This window comes from Ascaphus truei, unplaced genomic scaffold, assembly GCF_040206685.1.
Source record: "Ascaphus truei isolate aAscTru1 unplaced genomic scaffold, aAscTru1.hap1 HAP1_SCAFFOLD_629, whole genome shotgun sequence".
NCBI classification, from domain to species: domain Eukaryota; kingdom Metazoa; phylum Chordata; class Amphibia; order Anura; family Ascaphidae; genus Ascaphus; species Ascaphus truei.
Genome location: NW_027456962.1, coordinates 181,624 through 200,033, shown reverse-complemented (window position 1 = coordinate 200,033; position 18,410 = coordinate 181,624). Strand labels below are relative to the sequence as shown.

Here is an 18,410-nt window from a genome sequence, read left to right as displayed (position 1 = left end):
GCAGGTTCAAGATTATAAGAGATATCCCACACATCAGCAAACATAGAAGGAGACACAGAGATAGGTGTAGAGAGAGACAGAGATAGCTCTATGTAGAGAGAGAGGGACGTAGAGAGAATGAGACAGATAGGCGCAGAGAGAGGGGGCGCAGAGAGAGGAGGCGCCAAAAGAGGGGGCGCAGAGAGAGGGGGCACAGAGAATAGGATATTAAAGAGTGCTTTTCATTGAGCAGTGCAGAAATAGCTGCAATAGAGGTCTGTACAAATGGTGCAGTGTGTAGACACATGCAAAGGTAGGGGAAGGAAAGAGGAGAACATGTGGATAAAAGCAGGAGTGTGGAAGTTAGAGAAATTAGAAAAGTTTAACAGAGGAGTGAGGAAACAGCCAGCAGAAAGAACAAGAGAGAGGTTACATTGGGATGACGTTCTGTGGTAAAGAGAAAATGCTAGGAGAGAGCTTTCAAATATTAGAGGACATGAATTGAGGGAGCAAATGTATAAATCAAAACCTGAGGGGGAGGTATAGCACGAAAGCTTGCACAGCAGATTATAGTCTTAATGTTGCGTGTACCTGTCAGGGTATTCAAGAAGTTAAATTCTCACAAGTGCAGAGTTCATGATGAAATGCTGAATCTAGTCCCCCTCCAATTTAATTTTAATATAACTTTTCCATTCTTCATTACTGCAAAAAGCAAACAAAACAAAACCACATTGCATTACTATTTTCAAAATGGATTGAATGGCATATTCAACAGTGACTGTGTGATGCCAATATTCCCCACTCACTCGTAGTGAAGCACATATTGTACTAGTGTTGAAAGTAGGCCGGTAGAGTCAGGTACGCAGTACTGATAAAACAATAAGTGCCCGTCGTAAGTACCAGCTCCGCAACAGTGCGGGCATCACATTAGTGACGTGGATGAACATATATGGATAAGCCCATATTAAGGCATCACGTGACCAGAGCCGTCACTGACTGGGTATACGTAAAGACGCAGGGAGATGCAAGGAAAGGGAGGGAGAGAGACAGGGAGAAGATGTGAAACGGAGGAAGGCACGGATGGAGGGAGTTCTTCCGAGCTTCTGCGGGCCTCTCTCTTTCACTGGTGCATGCCGGGAGCTGGTCCCAACATCCACAAAGTGTGTGTGTATTATTGGTTGTATTTTATGGGGGTAGGAGGGTAGTGTGTATATTGTGTGTGTGGGAGTATTATATTGTGTGTAGAGGTGCAGAGGAGAGTACTAGATTGTGTATTTTGTGTAAGGGTGTTGTGTATATTGTGTTTGGAGCTATAATATTATTGGGGAGATTAGTATTGAGGAGGTATTATAGTGTGTATTGTGGGGAGTATTAGTGTGTGTATTGTTTGTGGGTGACAGATGCTGGGGGTATGCAGCAATCCCTGCACTGAGGTCCGAGGCGGCTCTGCATCGCTCGCACGCACTGTGGATGACCAAGCATGTGCCCATGATAATCATGGCCTTACAGGGATGAGTGTGTCAGAGCCTAGAAGGGGCATATATATGATGGAGGAGGGAGGAGGAGGAGGGAGGAGGAGGAGATGATAGCATTGTAAAAGTTAACAAGATAGTTAGTTTAAGCAGAAAGTGAGGAGAGGTTAGAGATAAGGGTAGATGTCAGAGGAGAGAGTTCAATTAAGCTGAGGTATCGAGTAGGACAGGGGTGAGGGGAATGAGAGGTGGTGGATGATGAGAGCAGAAGAGGTCATGTACAAATAGACCTTGTTAGTCAGAGAGCAGTCATTCCAGAGGGCACGTGAGAAGTGAAGAGTAAAGTGAGACATGGAATGTGGATTACATTAGATGGGTTAATACGCTTAGCAGGGAGGTGGAGAGAGAGAGGCAAGAGGCAGAGAGTGGTGCAGGGGTTGAGGAAGAGATGTTGCATGTACCTTATCAGAACATTAAAGAACATCAATTCACACTGGTGCAGAGTTGATGATGAATCCAGTTCACCTCCAATTCAATTTTAACAGAAATGTTTCATTCTTCATTACTGAAAAAAAAGAAAAGTAAAAAACATTTCATTACTATTTTCAAAATGGATTGAATTCCCCCAACAATGACTATGTGTTACCAATATATCCCTCTCAGTCCCACTGCAGCATATACTGTACCAGTGTGAAAGTAGGAAGGTACACAGTACCGGTAAAACAATACGTGCCGGTACTATGCACCATATGAATTATAAGGGGATGTAAATCTCCCAGTCTCTCTCCATATCCGCAACAGAGCGGGCTCCGGTCAGTGGCATGGATGCCCATATATGGGTATGCTCATATTTGGGCATCCCATGTCACTGACCGGAGCCGGCTCTGAGTATAGGGATATATGCGGAGACGCAGAGGTGCAAGGAAATGGGAGGAGGCACGGTGAGAAACAGGGAGAGACCACAGGAAGATAGAGGGCAACAACTTCCACAAGGTACTTGTATGGGTATAATTGTTTGTATTTTGTGCAGAGGGGGTAATTTCAGATAAAATACAATTCTCCACCCTCTACGAAACAATTCCACTTTGTTCAGTAAGCCAGAAAGTCTTGGTCCCATGTGGACTGAATTTAATGCAAATAAGGTCCTTAATACACAAGTAAAGAATAAAGTTACTTATTCTCTACTGTAAGAAGTGCCACATTGCCCACTATTTGGGTCCTGTGCCCAGATTGTGACCATGCATGGCAGAGGTGAGATTCCCCCAACTCCAATTTGCTACACTCTCCAAGAGAGATAATTGTGATCAGAGGTGGAACTAGGGGAGGGTGTGAGCAGGGTCACTGCCCAGGGAGTAACCTGACTGGGGGCACGGAAATCTCATTTAGTGCATACACTACCGACACACTTTATTGAAGTGTGGTCGGTACCGCAAGCCGGGAAATCTCCCGGCTTGCTAGTGGCCGCCCCTCGGCGTGCCGCGCGTCATAGACGCGCGGTCACGCGTCATCGGGAGCGTGCGCCCGCTGCACGCATGTCCAGGGGCTCCCCGAGGGAGCCCTGGTGTCCCGCGATCGCGGGACAGCGGCAGGGGGTTCCGGGGGACCCGGCGGACCCGGCAGGGAGAGCGCCCCGATCGGAGGGCGCTCTTCCGCTGCTTCGGCGTGCGCCCGTCACACTCGGGCGCGCGCCAGGCTACTGCTGCGGCACAGAACGGGCAAATGCTCGAATAAACTGTGCCGCAGCAGTATGTTGCGGCACTGCATTGATTGACCGGTCAATCTGCACTGCTGCCTGTCACAGTGACATCCTGATCGGGCACTGTGATCAGCTATAGCACTGACCCAGGTGAGATAGTTCAGCACTTTACAAGGAGGGAACAGATGTTGTGGGTGACAGATGCTGGAGGTAGGCCAAGACTGTTGGCCAGAGTAACGTGGAGACTTACTGCACTCTGCATGCCCATCCTCTCCCTGACATCAGGGGAAGGAAGTGGCCCTGGGGTGTGTGTAGGTATGCCAGATGTCAGTGTATGCATAAGTAAGTATGCCTGTGTAGTGGGAGGTGTAGGGGCGTTAAGCTGGAGGACTTAAAACAGGCACAAAAGCACATAGATACCTCTGATTATACCGCACCAAATGCTGATAATATCATGCTGTAGCTGCACTTTACAGAAGATGATGCAGATGTCATCATTGGTTGGTGGGTTCATTAAATCAATCCATCATATCATAACCACACTGTGCATATGATGTACTGAATCAGTAACACCAGGAAGACATCTCCATGTTAGGAGTAGAGTTGAAGTTAACAGAATATGTCCAGCACTGTGGTGTGTAGCCCATAAATAATAATTGTGCACATTACCAGAACAACATACTGTCAACTGCAAGATCATTTTGCTGCTTGTAGCGTATGCTCATCCTGTACAGTGTTGTAGTAGATCCGTCTCTTCAGTGTTCACTGCAACAAAAGTAAGACATTGCATTAATATTACAGACGTTTGGGGGCTGAAATCTCACTTCGCTGCGGACAATTTCCCTTTGCATAAGATTCTTGTGATTATGTCAATGATGATCAATAACTGCATCATAACACAGCCGCTCTATACAGAAGATGTACTTGCTCTCATTGGTCATTGAGGTAATACGTCACACAATGTACAGATATAGCAAGGATTATTTCTCCCACTTGTGCATTATGGCATTATGATGGGAAATGTTGTGAGATTCTGCATTATCAGCATCACTGAATCTTTTGGAAATTAAGTGATATTCTATGTTTTAATGCAATATTATGGGTGATCAGCCGGTAAAATAATAATAGCTTGCTGTATCTGTAGCCATGCTCTACCCATGATGTGCTGAACCAATGACTGCAGAGAGATTCAGAGTGCTAAACATGACTGGAACGCATCTCTGAATAATGGGCAGCAAAGCAGTGCAGAATAGGAGGTGAAAGTATTTAAAATGGAAGATCCTTAGCAGCTGTGTGGAGAGTAGACAGTACAGACTGACCAAGTAAATGGTAAAAGGAGTAACTTCAACATTACTTGGCTTTGTTCTCCACATTGAAGCTTTCCTCCTCTTTAAATCACTAATACTGATGCCATGTGTAACCTGTACTGAGAGTTATATAATCTACTGGCCTAGATGAAACCATATGATGCAAACAGGATCCATCCCACTCCAGATTCATAGAATTGAACCACCTCAACCTTTCATAACAATCACATAGAACTGCAGCTGTGCGCTACTGCACATGTTCTTGTTATGAATGGTAGTAGATGTGGTCCTTGGGTCTTTACTTCATACTGTAGCCACACTCTACTCATGATGTATTGAATCAACGAAAACTTGCATGGTTCAGATCACAGGAAGGGGTAGAGTAGAGATGAAAATATTCAATGTGAAACCCGTAGCAGCCGGATTGTGTGGAGTCAATAAAACGACAAATACTAAATGGTAAATGAGAAATATACACATTGCTTATCTGTCTCTGTGTAGTAATTTTCCTTCTCTTCAACTGTCCTTCAAATTTTCTCTTTTGCAAGAAAAGGAACACATGGCTTCAATATTCACTTCTGTTCTGCAGTCATCCCTCCTGAAATAAAAGTTAAGCATTGCATTGTTATTATGATAATACATACAATAAACCTTGCTCCAAACCATTTGATGCAAAGCAAATCCACCTCCCACCCACAGCTGTGCTCCTTCTAGAGCATGCATGTCAAACTCCAGTCCTCGAGGGTCCCAAACAGGCCAGGTTTTCAGTAGGGATATCCTGAAAACCTGGCCTGTTTGCTGCCCTCGAGGACTGGAGTTTGACATCCTTGTTCTTGAGCTTCTACCACGCAAGTCATCCATGTGAGTGACACTGTACTGCAGTCCTGGTCTGCACACAATCTACTGAATCAATGACATCACACTGTAAAGGCAATCTACAAGATGTATTAGTTGTCCACACTTCCGAAATGTTACTTTTATGTCCAAATCACTTATTCCCATGACCTGATATTTGTATTTGTTATTTATAGGATTGTCACAAAGAGTTGATGAGGTCACCAAATGATAGTATGTAGAGAGAAAGAGAGATCTCAGAACAGAGCCCTGATGTATACCCACAGACAGATCAATAGAAGACGAAGACATGTTAGCAACAGAGATGGAGAATGTGTGACAGGAAAGTTATGATGAAAACCAGGATAGAACTGTGTTACGGATACCAAGAGAGAGTTTAGAATATGAAGGAGGAGAGTGATTGAGAGCATCAAACGCAGCAGATAGATCAAGTAGGATTAGTAGGGAAAAGTGACCTTGGGAATTTGCTTTAAGCACAGTCTGTAGAACGAGCTGTACGAAAGGCAGGTTGTAAAGGATCCAGGAGGGAATGTGATTTAAGAATGTTGACATTCTAGCAATTAGGAGACAAACAGCAGGAGGGATACAGGGCGGTAGTTAGTAAGGCACATAGGGTGTAGGTTGTTTCTGAGAAAAGGGTGACCACTACAGGCTTAAAGTAAGAGGGTAAAGAGCCAGAGAATAGGGAGGAATTGAAGATGTGGGTGAGAGTGGGGACTAAGAGATGCAGTAAGGTGTGAGGGGATACGATCTAGAGGGCATGTGGTAGAGGGAGAAGAGAAGATGATTAGCTTCCAGCTCTGTAAGAGAAGAAAAGGAGTCAAATGCAGAAGGAGAATTAGGTAGAAGGAGAGAAGGGGGAAGGGACAGAAGGAATCTCCTTGTGGGTGGCATCCACCTTGCCTCTGAAGTAGTCAAATGCTTGAGGAGAAGTGAAGGAAGGATGGCAAGTGTGAGGAGAAGGTTAGTGGAGGGAGTCAAATACAGGGAAAAAAAGACAGCGTAAATTAAATTTGAGTGTTGATGAATGTGAAAAAAAAGTAGTGTGGTTTGGCCCCAGAGAGCAGCTTTATACAGGACTGGAGACATTTTTACTGTAGAAAAATCAAATATCAATTGTGTGATTTCCTTCATAGGCATTAAGAACAGCGAGTGGAAGTGTGATGAACATGTTTGGGAATTTAGCCAAGGGTGTGGGCTAGAGGGACAAGTGTGTCAGAGCCTAGAGGGGGCATATAGATAGGAGGATAGCATTGTAAGAGTTAATAAGATTGTTAGTTTAAGCGGAAAGAGAGAGAGAGCAGAGAGGTTAGAGTAGATGTCAGAGGAGAGTTTAATTAAGCAGAGGCAAATCAGTGGGACAGGTAAGATGGGGTGAGGGGAATGACTGATTGTGAATGATGAGAGCAGAAGAGGTCATGTACAACTAGAGCCTTGTTAGTCAGAGAACGGACATTCCAGATGGCATAGGAGAAGGGAAGAGAAAAGTAAGGAAAGGAATGTGGATTACATTAGATAGGTTAACACTCTTAGCAGGGAGGCAGAGGCAGGGAGGCCCGATGTGTATATGAGCAGGTTCAAGATTATAAGAGATATCCCACACATCAGCAAACATAGAAGGAGACACAGAGATAGGTGTAGAGAGAGACAGAGATAGCTCTATGTAGAGAGAGAGGGACGTAGAGAGAATGAGACAGATAGGCGCAGAGAGAGGGGGCGCAGAGAGAGGAGGCGCCAAAAGAGGGGGCGCAGAGAGAGGGGGCACAGAGAATAGGATATTAAAGAGTGCTTTTCATTGAGCAGTGCAGAAATAGCTGCAATAGAGGTCTGTACAAATGGTGCAGTGTGTAGACACATGCAAAGGTAGGGGAAGGAAAGAGGAGAACATGTGGATAAAAGCAGGAGTGTGGAAGTTAGAGAAATTAGAAAAGTTTAACAGAGGAGTGAGGAAACAGCAAGCAGAAAGAACAAGAGAGAGGTTACATTGGGATGACGTTCTGTGGTAAAGAGAAAATGCTAGGAGAGAGCTTTCAAATATTAGAGGACATGAATTGAGGGAGCAAATGTATAAATCAAAACCTGAGGGGGAGGTATAGCACGAAAGCTTGCACAGCAGATTATAGTCTTAATGTTGCGTGTACCTGTCAGGGTATTCAAGAAGTTAAATTCTCACAAGTGCAGAGTTCATGATGAAATGCTGAATCTAGTCCCCCTCCAATTTAATTTTAATATAACTTTTCCATTCTTCATTACTGCAAAAAGCAAACAAAACAAAACCACATTGCATTACTATTTTCAAAATGGATTGAATGGCATATTCAACAGTGACTGTGTGATGCCAATATTCCCCACTCACTCGTAGTGAAGCACATATTGTACTAGTGTTGAAAGTAGGCCGGTAGAGTCAGGTACGCAGTACTGATAAAACAATAAGTGCCCGTCGTAAGTACCAGCTCCGCAACAGTGCGGGCATCACATTAGTGACGTGGATGAACATATATGGATAAGCCCATATTAAGGCATCACGTGACCAGAGCCGTCACTGACTGGGTATACGTAAAGACGCAGGGAGATGCAAGGAAAGGGAGGGAGAGAGACAGGGAGAAGATGTGAAACGGAGGAAGGCACGGATGGAGGGAGTTCTTCCGAGCTTCTGCGGGCCTCTCTCTTTCACTGGTGCATGCCGGGAGCTGGTCCCAACATCCACAAAGTGTGTGTGTATTATTGGTTGTATTTTATGGGGGTAGGAGGGTAGTGTGTATATTGTGTGTGTGGGAGTATTATATTGTGTGTAGAGGTGCAGAGGAGAGTACTAGATTGTGTATCTTGTGTAAGGGTGTTGTGTATATTGTGTTTGGAGCTATAATATTATTGGGGAGATTAGTATTGAGGAGGTATTATAGTGTGTATTGTGGGGAGTATTAGTGTGTGTATTGTTTGTGGGTGACAGATGCTGGGGGTATGCAGCAATCCCTGCACTGAGGTCCGAGGCGGCTCTGCATCGCTCGCACACACTGTGGATGACCAAGCATGTGCCCATGATAATCATGGCCTTAGAGGGATGAGTGTGTCAGAGCCTAGAAGGGGCATATATATGATGGAGGAGGGAGGAGGAGGAGGGAGGAGGAGGAGATGATAGCATTGTAAAAGTTAACAAGATAGTTAGTTTAAGCAGAAAGTGAGGAGAGGTTAGAGATAAGGGTAGATGTCAGAGGAGAGAGTTCAATTAAGCTGAGGTATCGAGTAGGACAGGGGTGAGGGGAATGAGAGGTGGTGGATGATGAGAGCAGAAGAGGTCATGTACAAATAGACCTTGTTAGTCAGAGAGCAGTCATTCCAGAGGGCACGTGAGAAGTGAAGAGTAAAGTGAGACATGGAATGTGGATTACATTAGATGGGTTAATACGCTTAGCAGGGAGGTGGAGAGAGAGAGGCAAGAGGCAGAGAGTGGTGCAGGGGTTGAGGAAGAGATGTTGCATGTACCTTATCAGAACATTAAAGAACATCAATTCACACTGGTGCAGAGTTGATGATGAATCCAGTTCACCTCCAATTCAATTTTAACAGAAATGTTTCATTCTTCATTACTGAAAAAAAAGAAAAGTAAAAAACATTTCATTACTATTTTCAAAATGGATTGAATTCCCCCAACAATGACTATGTGTTACCAATATATCCCTCTCAGTCCCACTGCAGCATATACTGTACCAGTGTGAAAGTAGGAAGGTACACAGTACCGGTAAAACAATACGTGCCGGTACTATGCACCATATGAATTATAAGGGGATGTAAATCTCCCAGTCTCTCTCCATATCCGCAACAGAGCGGGCTCCGGTCAGTGGCATGGATGCCCATATATGGGTATGCTCATATTTGGGCATCCCATGTCACTGACCGGAGCCGGCTCTGAGTATAGGGATATATGCGGAGACGCAGAGGTGCAAGGAAATGGGAGGAGGCACGGTGAGAAACAGGGAGAGACCACAGGAAGATAGAGGGCAACAACTTCCACAAGGTACTTGTATGGGTATAATTGTTTGTATTTTGTGCAGAGGGGGTAATTTCAGATAAAATACAATTCTCCACCCTCTACGAAACAATTCCACTTTGTTCAGTAAGCCAGAAAGTCTTGGTCCCATGTGGACTGAATTTAATGCAAATAAGGTCCTTAATACACAAGTAAAGAATAAAGTTACTTATTCTCTACTGTAAGAAGTGCCACATTGCCCACTATTTGGGTCCTGTGCCCAGATTGTGACCATGCATGGCAGAGGTGAGATTCCCCCAACTCCAATTTGCTACACTCTCCAAGAGAGATAATTGTGATCAGAGGTGGAACTAGGGGAGGGTGTGAGCAGGGTCACTGCCCAGGGAGTACCCTGACTGGGGGCACGGAAATCTTATTTAGTGCATACACTACCGACACCCTTTATTGAAGTGTGGTCGGTACCGCAAGCCGGGAAATCTCCCGGCTTGCTAGTGGCCGCCCCTCGGCGTGCCGCGCGTCATAGACGCGCGGTCACGCGTCATCGGGAGCGTGCGCCCGCTGCACGCATGTCCAGGGGCTCCCCGAGGGAGCCCTGGTGTCCCGCGATCGCGGGACAGCGGCAGGGGGTTCCGGGGGACCCGGCGGACCCGGCAGCGGTAGGGAGAGCGCCCCGATCGGAGGGCGCTCTTCCGCTGCTTCGGCGTGCGCCCGTCACACTCGGGCGCGCGCCAGGCTACTGCTGCGGCACAGAACGGGCAAATGCTCGAATAAACTGTGCCGCAGCAGTATGTTGCGGCACTGCATTGATTGACCGGTCAATCTGCACTGCTGCCTGTCACAGTGACATCCTGATCGGGCACTGTGATCAGCTATAGCACTGACCCAGGTGAGATAGTTCAGCACTTTACAAGGAGGGAACAGATGTTGTGGGTGACAGATGCTGGAGGTAGGCCAAGACTGTTGGCCAGAGTAACGTGGAGACTTACTGCACTCTGCATGCCCATCCTCTCCCTGACATCAGGGGAAGGAAGTGGCCCTGGGGTGTGTGTAGGTATGCCAGATGTCAGTGTATGCATAAGTAAGTATGCCTGTGTAGTGGGTGGTGTAGGGGCGTTAAGCTGGAGGACTTAAAACAGGCACAAAAGCACATAGATACCTCTGATTATACCGCACCAAATGCTGATAATATCATGCTGTAGCTGCACTTTACAGAAGATGATGCAGATGTCATCATTGGTTGGTGGGTTCATTAAATCAATCCATCATATCATAACCACACTGTGCATATGATGTACTGAATCAGTAACACCAGGAAGACATCTCCATGTTAGGAGTAGAGTTGAAGTTAACAGAATATGTCCAGCACTGTGGTGTGTAGCCCATAAATAATAATTGTGCACATTACCAGAACAACATACTGTCAACTGCAAGATCATTTTGCTGCTTGTAGCGTATGCTCATCCTGTACAGTGTTGTAGTAGATCCGTCTCTTCAGTGTTCACTGCAACAAAAGTAAGACATTGCATTAATATTACAGACGATTGGGGGCTGAAATCTCACTTCGCTGCGGACAATTTCCCTTTGCATAAGATTCTTGTGATTATGTCAATGATGATCAATAACTGCATCATAACACAGCCGCTCTATACAGAAGATGTACTTGCTCTCATTGGTCATTGAGGTAATACGTCACACAATGTACAGATATAGCAAGGATTATTTCTCCCACTTGTGCATTATGGCATTATGATGGGAAATGTTGTGAGATTCTGCATTATCAGCATCACTGAATCTTTTGGAAATTAAGTGATATTCTATGTTTTAATGCAATATTATGGGTGATCAGCCGGTAAAATAATAATAGCTTGCTGTATCTGTAGCCATGCTCTACCCATGATGTGCTGAACCAATGACTGCAGAGAGATTCAGAGTGCTAAACATGACTGGAACGCATCTCTGAATAATGGGCAGCAAAGCAGTGCAGAATAGGAGGTGAAAGTATTTAAAATGGAAGATCCTTAGCAGCTGTGTGGAGAGTAGACAGTACAGACTGACCAAGTAAATGGTAAAAGGAGTAACTTCAACATTACTTGGCTTTGTTCTCCACATTGAAGCTTTCCTCCTCTTTAAATCACTAATACTGATGCCATGTGTAACCTGTACTGAGAGTTATATAATCTACTGGCCTAGATGAAACCATATGATGCAAACAGGATCCATCCCACTCCAGATTCATAGAATTGAACCACCTCAACCTTTCATAACAATCACATAGAACTGCAGCTGTGCGCTACTGCACATGTTCTTGTTATGAATGGTAGTAGATGTGGTCCTTGGGTCTTTACTTCATACTGTAGCCACCCTCTACTCATGATGTATTGAATCAACGAAAACCTGCATGGTTCAGATCACAGGAAGGGGTAGAGTAGAGATGAAAATATTCAATGTGAAACCCGTAGCAGCCGGATTGTGTGGAGTCAATAAAACGACAAATACTAAATGGTAAATGAGAAATATACACATTGCTTATCTGTCTCTGTGTAGTAATTTTCCTTCTCTTCAACTGTCCTTCAAATTTTCTCTTTTGCAAGAAAAGGAACACATGGCTTCAATATTCACTTCTGTTCTGCAGTCATCCCTCCTGAAATAAAAGTTAAGCATTGCATTGTTATTATGATAATACATACAATAAACCTTGCTCCAAACCATTTGATGCAAAGCAAATCCACCTCCCACCCACAGCGGTGCTCCTTCTAGAGCATGCATGTCAAACTCCAGTCCTCGAGGGTCCCAAACAGGCCAGGTTTTCAGTAGGGATATCCTGAAAACCTGGCCTGTTTGCGGCCCTCGAGGACTGGAGTTTGACATCCTTGTTCTTGAGCTTCTACCACGCAAGTCATCCATGTGAGTGACACTGTACTGCAGTCCTGGTCTGCACACAATCTACTGAATCAATGACATCACACTGTAAAGGCAATCTACAAGATGTATTAGTTGTCCACACTTCCGAAATGTTACTTTTATGTCCAAATCACTTATTCCCATGACCTGATATTTGTATTTGTTATTTATAGGATTGTCACAAAGAGTTGATGAGGTCACCAAATGATAGTATGTAGAGAGAAAGAGAGATCTCAGAACAGAGCCCTGATGTATACCCACAGACAGATCAATAGAAGACGAAGACATGTTAGCAACAGAGATGGAGAATGTGTGACAGGAAAGTTATGATGAAAACCAGGATAGAACTGTGTTACGGATACCAAGAGAGAGTTTAGAATATGAAGGAGGAGAGTGATTGAGAGCATCAAACGCAGCAGATAGATCAAGTAGGATTAGTAGGGAAAAGTGACCTTGGGAATTTGCTTTAAGCACAGTCTGTAGAACGAGCTGTACGAAAGGCAGGTTGTAAAGGATCCAGGAGGGAATGTGATTTAAGAATGTTGACATTCTAGCAATTAGGAGACAAACAGCAGGAGGGATACAGGGCGGTAGTTAGTAAGGCACATAGGGTGTAGGTTGTTTCTGAGAAAAGGGTGACCACTACAGGCTTAAAGTAAGAGGGTAAAGAGCCAGAGAATAGGGAGGAATTGAAGATGTGGGTGAGAGTGGGGACTAAGAGATGCAGTAAGGTGTGAGGGGATACGATCTAGAGGGCATGGGTTAATACGCTTAGCAGGGAGGTGGAGAGAGAGAGGCAAGAGGCAGAGAGTGGTGCAGGGGTTGAGGAAGAGATGTTGCATGTACCTTATCAGAACATTAAAGAACATCAATTCACACTGGTGCAGAGTTGATGATGAATCCAGTTCACCTCCAATTCAATTTTAACAGAAATGTTTCATTCTTCATTACTGAAAAAAAAGAAAAGTAAAAAACATTTCATTACTATTTTCAAAATGGATTGAATTCCCCCAACAATGACTATGTGTTACCAATATATCCCTCTCAGTCCCACTGCAGCATATACTGTACCAGTGTGGAAGTAGGAAGGTACACAGTACCGGTAAAACAATACGTGCCGGTACTATGCACCATATGAATTATAAGGGGATGTAAATCTCCCAGTCTCTCTCCATATCCGCAACAGAGCGGGCTCCGGTCAGTGGCATGGATGCCCATATATGGGTATGCTCATATTTGGGCATCCCATGTCACTGACCGGAGCCGGCTCTGAGTATAGGGATATATGCGGAGACGCAGAGGTGCAAGGAAATGGGAGGAGGCACGGTGAGAAACAGGGAGAGACCACAGGAAGATAGAGGGCAACAACTTCCACAAGGTACTTGTATGGGTATAATTGTTTGTATTTTGTGCAGAGGGGGTAATTTCAGATAAAATACAATTCTCCACCCTCTACGAAACAATTCCACTTTGTTCAGTAAGCCAGAAAGTCTTGGTCCCATGTGGACTGAATTTAATGCAAATAAGGTCCTTAATACACAAGTAAAGAATAAAGTTACTTATTCTCTACTGTAAGAAGTGCCACATTGCCCACTATTTGGGTCCTGTGCCCAGATTGTGACCATGCATGGCAGAGGTGAGATTCCCCCAACTCCAATTTGCTACACTCTCCAAGAGAGATAATTGTGATCAGAGGTGGAACTAGGGGAGGGTGTGAGCAGGGTCACTGCCCAGGGAGTAACCTGACTGGGGGCACGGAAATCTCATTTAGTGCATACACTACCGACACACTTTATTGAAGTGTGGTCGGTACCGCAAGCCGGGAAATCTCCCGGCTTGCTAGTGGCCGCCCCTCGGCGTGCCGCGCGTCATAGACGCGCGGTCACGCGTCATCGGGAGCGTGCGCCCGCTGCACGCATGTCCAGGGGCTCCCCGAGGGAGCCCTGGTGTCCCGCGATCGCGGGACAGCGGCAGGGGGTTCCGGGGGACCCGGCGGACCCGGCAGCGGTAGGGAGAGCGCCCCGATCGGAGGGCGCTCTTCCGCTGCTTCGGCGTGCGCCCGTCACACTCGGGCGCGCGCCAGGCTACTGCTGCGGCACAGAACGGGCAAATGCTCGAATAAACTGTGCCGCAGCAGTATGTTGCGGCACTGCATTGATTGACCGGTCAATCTGCACTGCTGCCTGTCACAGTGACATCCTGATCGGGCACTGTGATCAGCTATAGCACTGACCCAGGTGAGATAGTTCAGCACTTTACAAGGAGGGAACAGATGTTGTGGGTGACAGATGCTGGAGGTAGGCCAAGACTGTTGGCCAGAGTAACGTGGAGACTTACTGCACTCTGCATGCCCATCCTCTCCCTGACATCAGGGGAAGGAAGTGGCCCTGGGGTGTGTGTAGGTATGCCAGATGTCAGTGTATGCATAAGTAAGTATGCCTGTGTAGTGGGAGGTGTAGGGGCGTTAAGCTGGAGGACTTAAAACAGGCACAAAAGCACATAGATACCTCTGATTATACCGCACCAAATGCTGATAATATCATGCTGTAGCTGCACTTTACAGAAGATGATGCAGATGTCATCATTGGTTGGTGGGTTCATTAAATCAATCCATCATATCATAACCACACTGTGCATATGATGTACTGAATCAGTAACACCAGGAAGACATCTCCATGTTAGGAGTAGAGTTGAAGTTAACAGAATATGTCCAGCACTGTGGTGTGTAGCCCATAAATAATAATTGTGCACATTACCAGAACAACATACTGTCAACTGCAAGATCATTTTGCTGCTTGTAGCGTATGCTCATCCTGTACAGTGTTGTAGTAGATCCGTCTCTTCAGTGTTCACTGCAACAAAAGTAAGACATTGCATTAATATTACAGACGTTTGGGGGCTGAAATCTCACTTCGCTGCGGACAATTTCCCTTTGCATAAGATTCTTGTGATTATGTCAATGATGATCAATAACTGCATCATAACACAGCCGCTCTATACAGAAGATGTACTTGCTCTCATTGGTCATTGAGGTAATATGTCACACAATGTACAGATATAGCAAGGATTATTTCTCCCACTTGTGCATTATGGCATTATGATGGGAAATGTTGTGAGATTCTGCATTATCAGCATCACTGAATCTTTTGGAAATTAAGTGATATTCTATGTTTTAATGCAATATTATGGGTGATCAGCCGGTAAAATAATAATAGCTTGCTGTATCTGTAGCCATGCTCTACCCATGATGTGCTGAACCAATGACTGCAGAGAGATTCAGAGTGCTAAACATGACTGGAACGCATCTCTGAATAATGGGCAGCAAAGCAGTGCAGAATAGGAGGTGAAAGTATTTAAAATGGAAGATCCTTAGCAGCTGTGTGGAGAGTAGACAGTACAGACTGACCAAGTAAATGGTAAAAGGAGTAACTTCAACATTACTTGGCTTTGTTCTCCACATTGAAGCTTTCCTCCTCTTTAAATCACTAATACTGATGCCATGTGTAACCTGTACTGAGAGTTATATAATCTACTGGCCTAGATGAAACCATATGATGCAAACAGGATCCATCCCACTCCAGATTCATAGAATTGAACCACCTCAACCTTTCATAACAATCACATAGAACTGCAGCTGTGCGCTACTGCACATGTTCTTGTTATGAATGGTAGTAGATGTGGTCCTTGGGTCTTTACTTCATACTGTAGCCACACTCTACTCATGATGTATTGAATCAACGAAAACTTGCATGGTTCAGATCACAGGAAGGGGTAGAGTAGAGATGAAAATATTCAATGTGAAACCCGTAGCAGCCGGATTGTGTGGAGTCAATAAAACGACAAATACTAAATGGTAAATGAGAAATATACACATTGCTTATCTGTCTCGGTGTAGTAATTTTCCTTCTCTTCAACTGTCCTTCAAATTTTCTCTTTTGCAAGAAAAGGAACACATGGCTTCAATATTCACTTCTGTTCTGCAGTCATCCCTCCTGAAATAAAAGTTAAGCATTGCATTGTTATTATGATAATACATACAATAAACCTTGCTCCAAACCATTTGATGCAAAGCAAATCCACCTCCCACCCACAGCTGTGCTCCTTCTAGAGCATGCATGTCAAACTCCAGTCCTCGAGGGTCCCAAACAGGCCAGGTTTTCAGTAGGGATATCCTGAAAACCTGGCCTGTTTGCTGCCCTCGAGGACTGGAGTTTGACATCCTTGTTCTTGAGCTTCTACCACGCAAGTCATCCATGTGAGTGACACTGTACTGCAGTCCTGGTCTGCACACAATCTACTGAATCAATGACATCACACTGTAAAGGCAATCTACAAGATGTATTAGTTGTCCACACTTCCAAAATGTTACTTTTATGTCCAAATCACTTATTCCCATGACCTGATATTTGTATTTGTTATTTATAGGATTGTCACAAAGAGTTGATGAGGTCACCAAATGATAGTATGTAGAGAGAAAGAGAGATCTCAGAACAGAGCCCTGATGTATACCCACAGACAGATCAATAGAAGACGAAGACATGTTAGCAACAGAGATGGAGAATGTGTGACAGGAAAGTTATGATGAAAACCAGGATAGAACTGTGTTACGGATACCAAGAGAGAGTTTACAATATGAAGGAGGAGAGTGATTGAGAGCATCAAACGCAGCAGATAGATCAAGTAGGATTAGTAGGGAAAAGTGACCTTGGGAATTTGCTTTAAGCACAGTCTGTAGAACGAGCTGTACGAAAGGCAGGTTGTAAAGGATCCAGGAGGGAATGTGATTTAAGAATGTTGACATTCTAGCAATTAGGAGACAAACAGCAGGAGGGATACAGGGCGGTAGTTAGTATAGGGTTAGTATAGGGTGTAGGTTGTTTCTGAGAAAAGGGTGACCACTACAGGCTTAAAGTAAGAGGGTAAAGAGCCAGAGAATAGGGAGGAATTGAAGATGTGGGTGAGAGTGGGGACTAAGAGATGCAGTAAGGTGTGAGGGGATACGATCTAGAGGGCATGTGGTAGAGGGAGAAGAGAAGATGATTAGCTTCCAGCTCTGTAAGAGAAGAAAAGGAGTCAAATGCAGAAGGAGAATTAGGTAGAAGGAGAGAAGGGGGAAGGGACAGAAGGAATCTCCTTGTGGGTGGCATCCACCTTGCCTCTGAAGTAGTCAAATGCTTGAGGAGAAGTGAAGGAAGGATGGCAAGTGTGAGAAGAAGGTTAGTGGAGGGAGTCAAATACAGGGGAAAAAAGACAGCGTAAATTAAATTTGTGTGTTGATGAATATGGAAAAAAAAGTAGTGTGGTTTGGCCCCAGAGAGCAGCTTTATACAGGACTGGAGACATTTTTACTGTAGAAAAATCAAACATCAAGTGTGAGATTTCCTTCATAGGCATTAAGAACAGCGAGTGGAAGTGTGATGAACATGTTTGGGAATTTAGCCAAGGGTGTGGGTTAGAGGGACGAGTGTGTCAGAGCTTGAAGGGGCATATAGAGGATAGCATTGTAAGAGTTAATAAGATTGTCAGTTTAAGCAGAAAGAGAGAGAGAGAGCAGAGAGGTTAGAGTAGATGTCAGAGGAGAGTTTAATTAAGCAGAGGAAAATCAGTGGGACAGGTAAGATGGGGTGAGGGGAATGACTGATTGTGAATGATGAGAGCAGAAGAGGTCATGTACAACTAGACCCTTGTTAGTAAGAGTGGACATTCCAGAGGGCACAGGAGAAGGGAAGAGAAAAGTAAGGAAAGGAATGTGGATTACATTAGATAGGTTAACACTCTTAGCAGGGAGGCAGAGGCAGGGAGGCCCGATGTGTATATGAGCAGGTTCAAGATTATAAGAGATATCCCACACATCAGCAAACATAGAAGGAGACACAGAGATAGGTGTAGAGAGAGACAGAGATAGCTCTATGTAGAGAGAGAGGGACGTAGAGAGAATGAGACAGATAGGCGCAGAGAGAGGGGGCGCAGAGAGAGGAGGCGCCAAAAGAGGGGGCGCAGAGAGAGGGGGCACAGAGAATAGGATATTAAAGAGTGCTTTTCATTGAGCAGTGCAGAAATAGCTGCAATAGAGGTCTGTACAAATGGTGCAGTGTGTAGACACATGCAAAGGTAGGGGAAGGAAAGAGAACATGTGGATAAAAGCAGGAGTGTGGAAGTTAGAGAAATTAGAAAAGTTTAACAGAGGAGTGAGGAAACAGCAAGCAGAGAGA

General features: G+C 44.9%; 1 long non-coding RNA gene across 1 annotated transcript; it reads right to left on the bottom strand.

Moving 5' to 3' along the window:
* Nucleotides 1-569: 569 nt before the first annotated feature.
* Nucleotides 570-8,878, bottom strand: LOC142485746 (uncharacterized). Its single transcript, XR_012798694.1, has 3 exons — nt 8,793-8,878; nt 7,451-7,561; nt 570-681 (listed from the first exon to the last, which is right to left on the bottom strand). It is a non-coding gene; the product is annotated as an uncharacterized LOC142485746 (long non-coding RNA).
* Nucleotides 8,879-18,410: the final 9,532 nt, after the last annotated feature.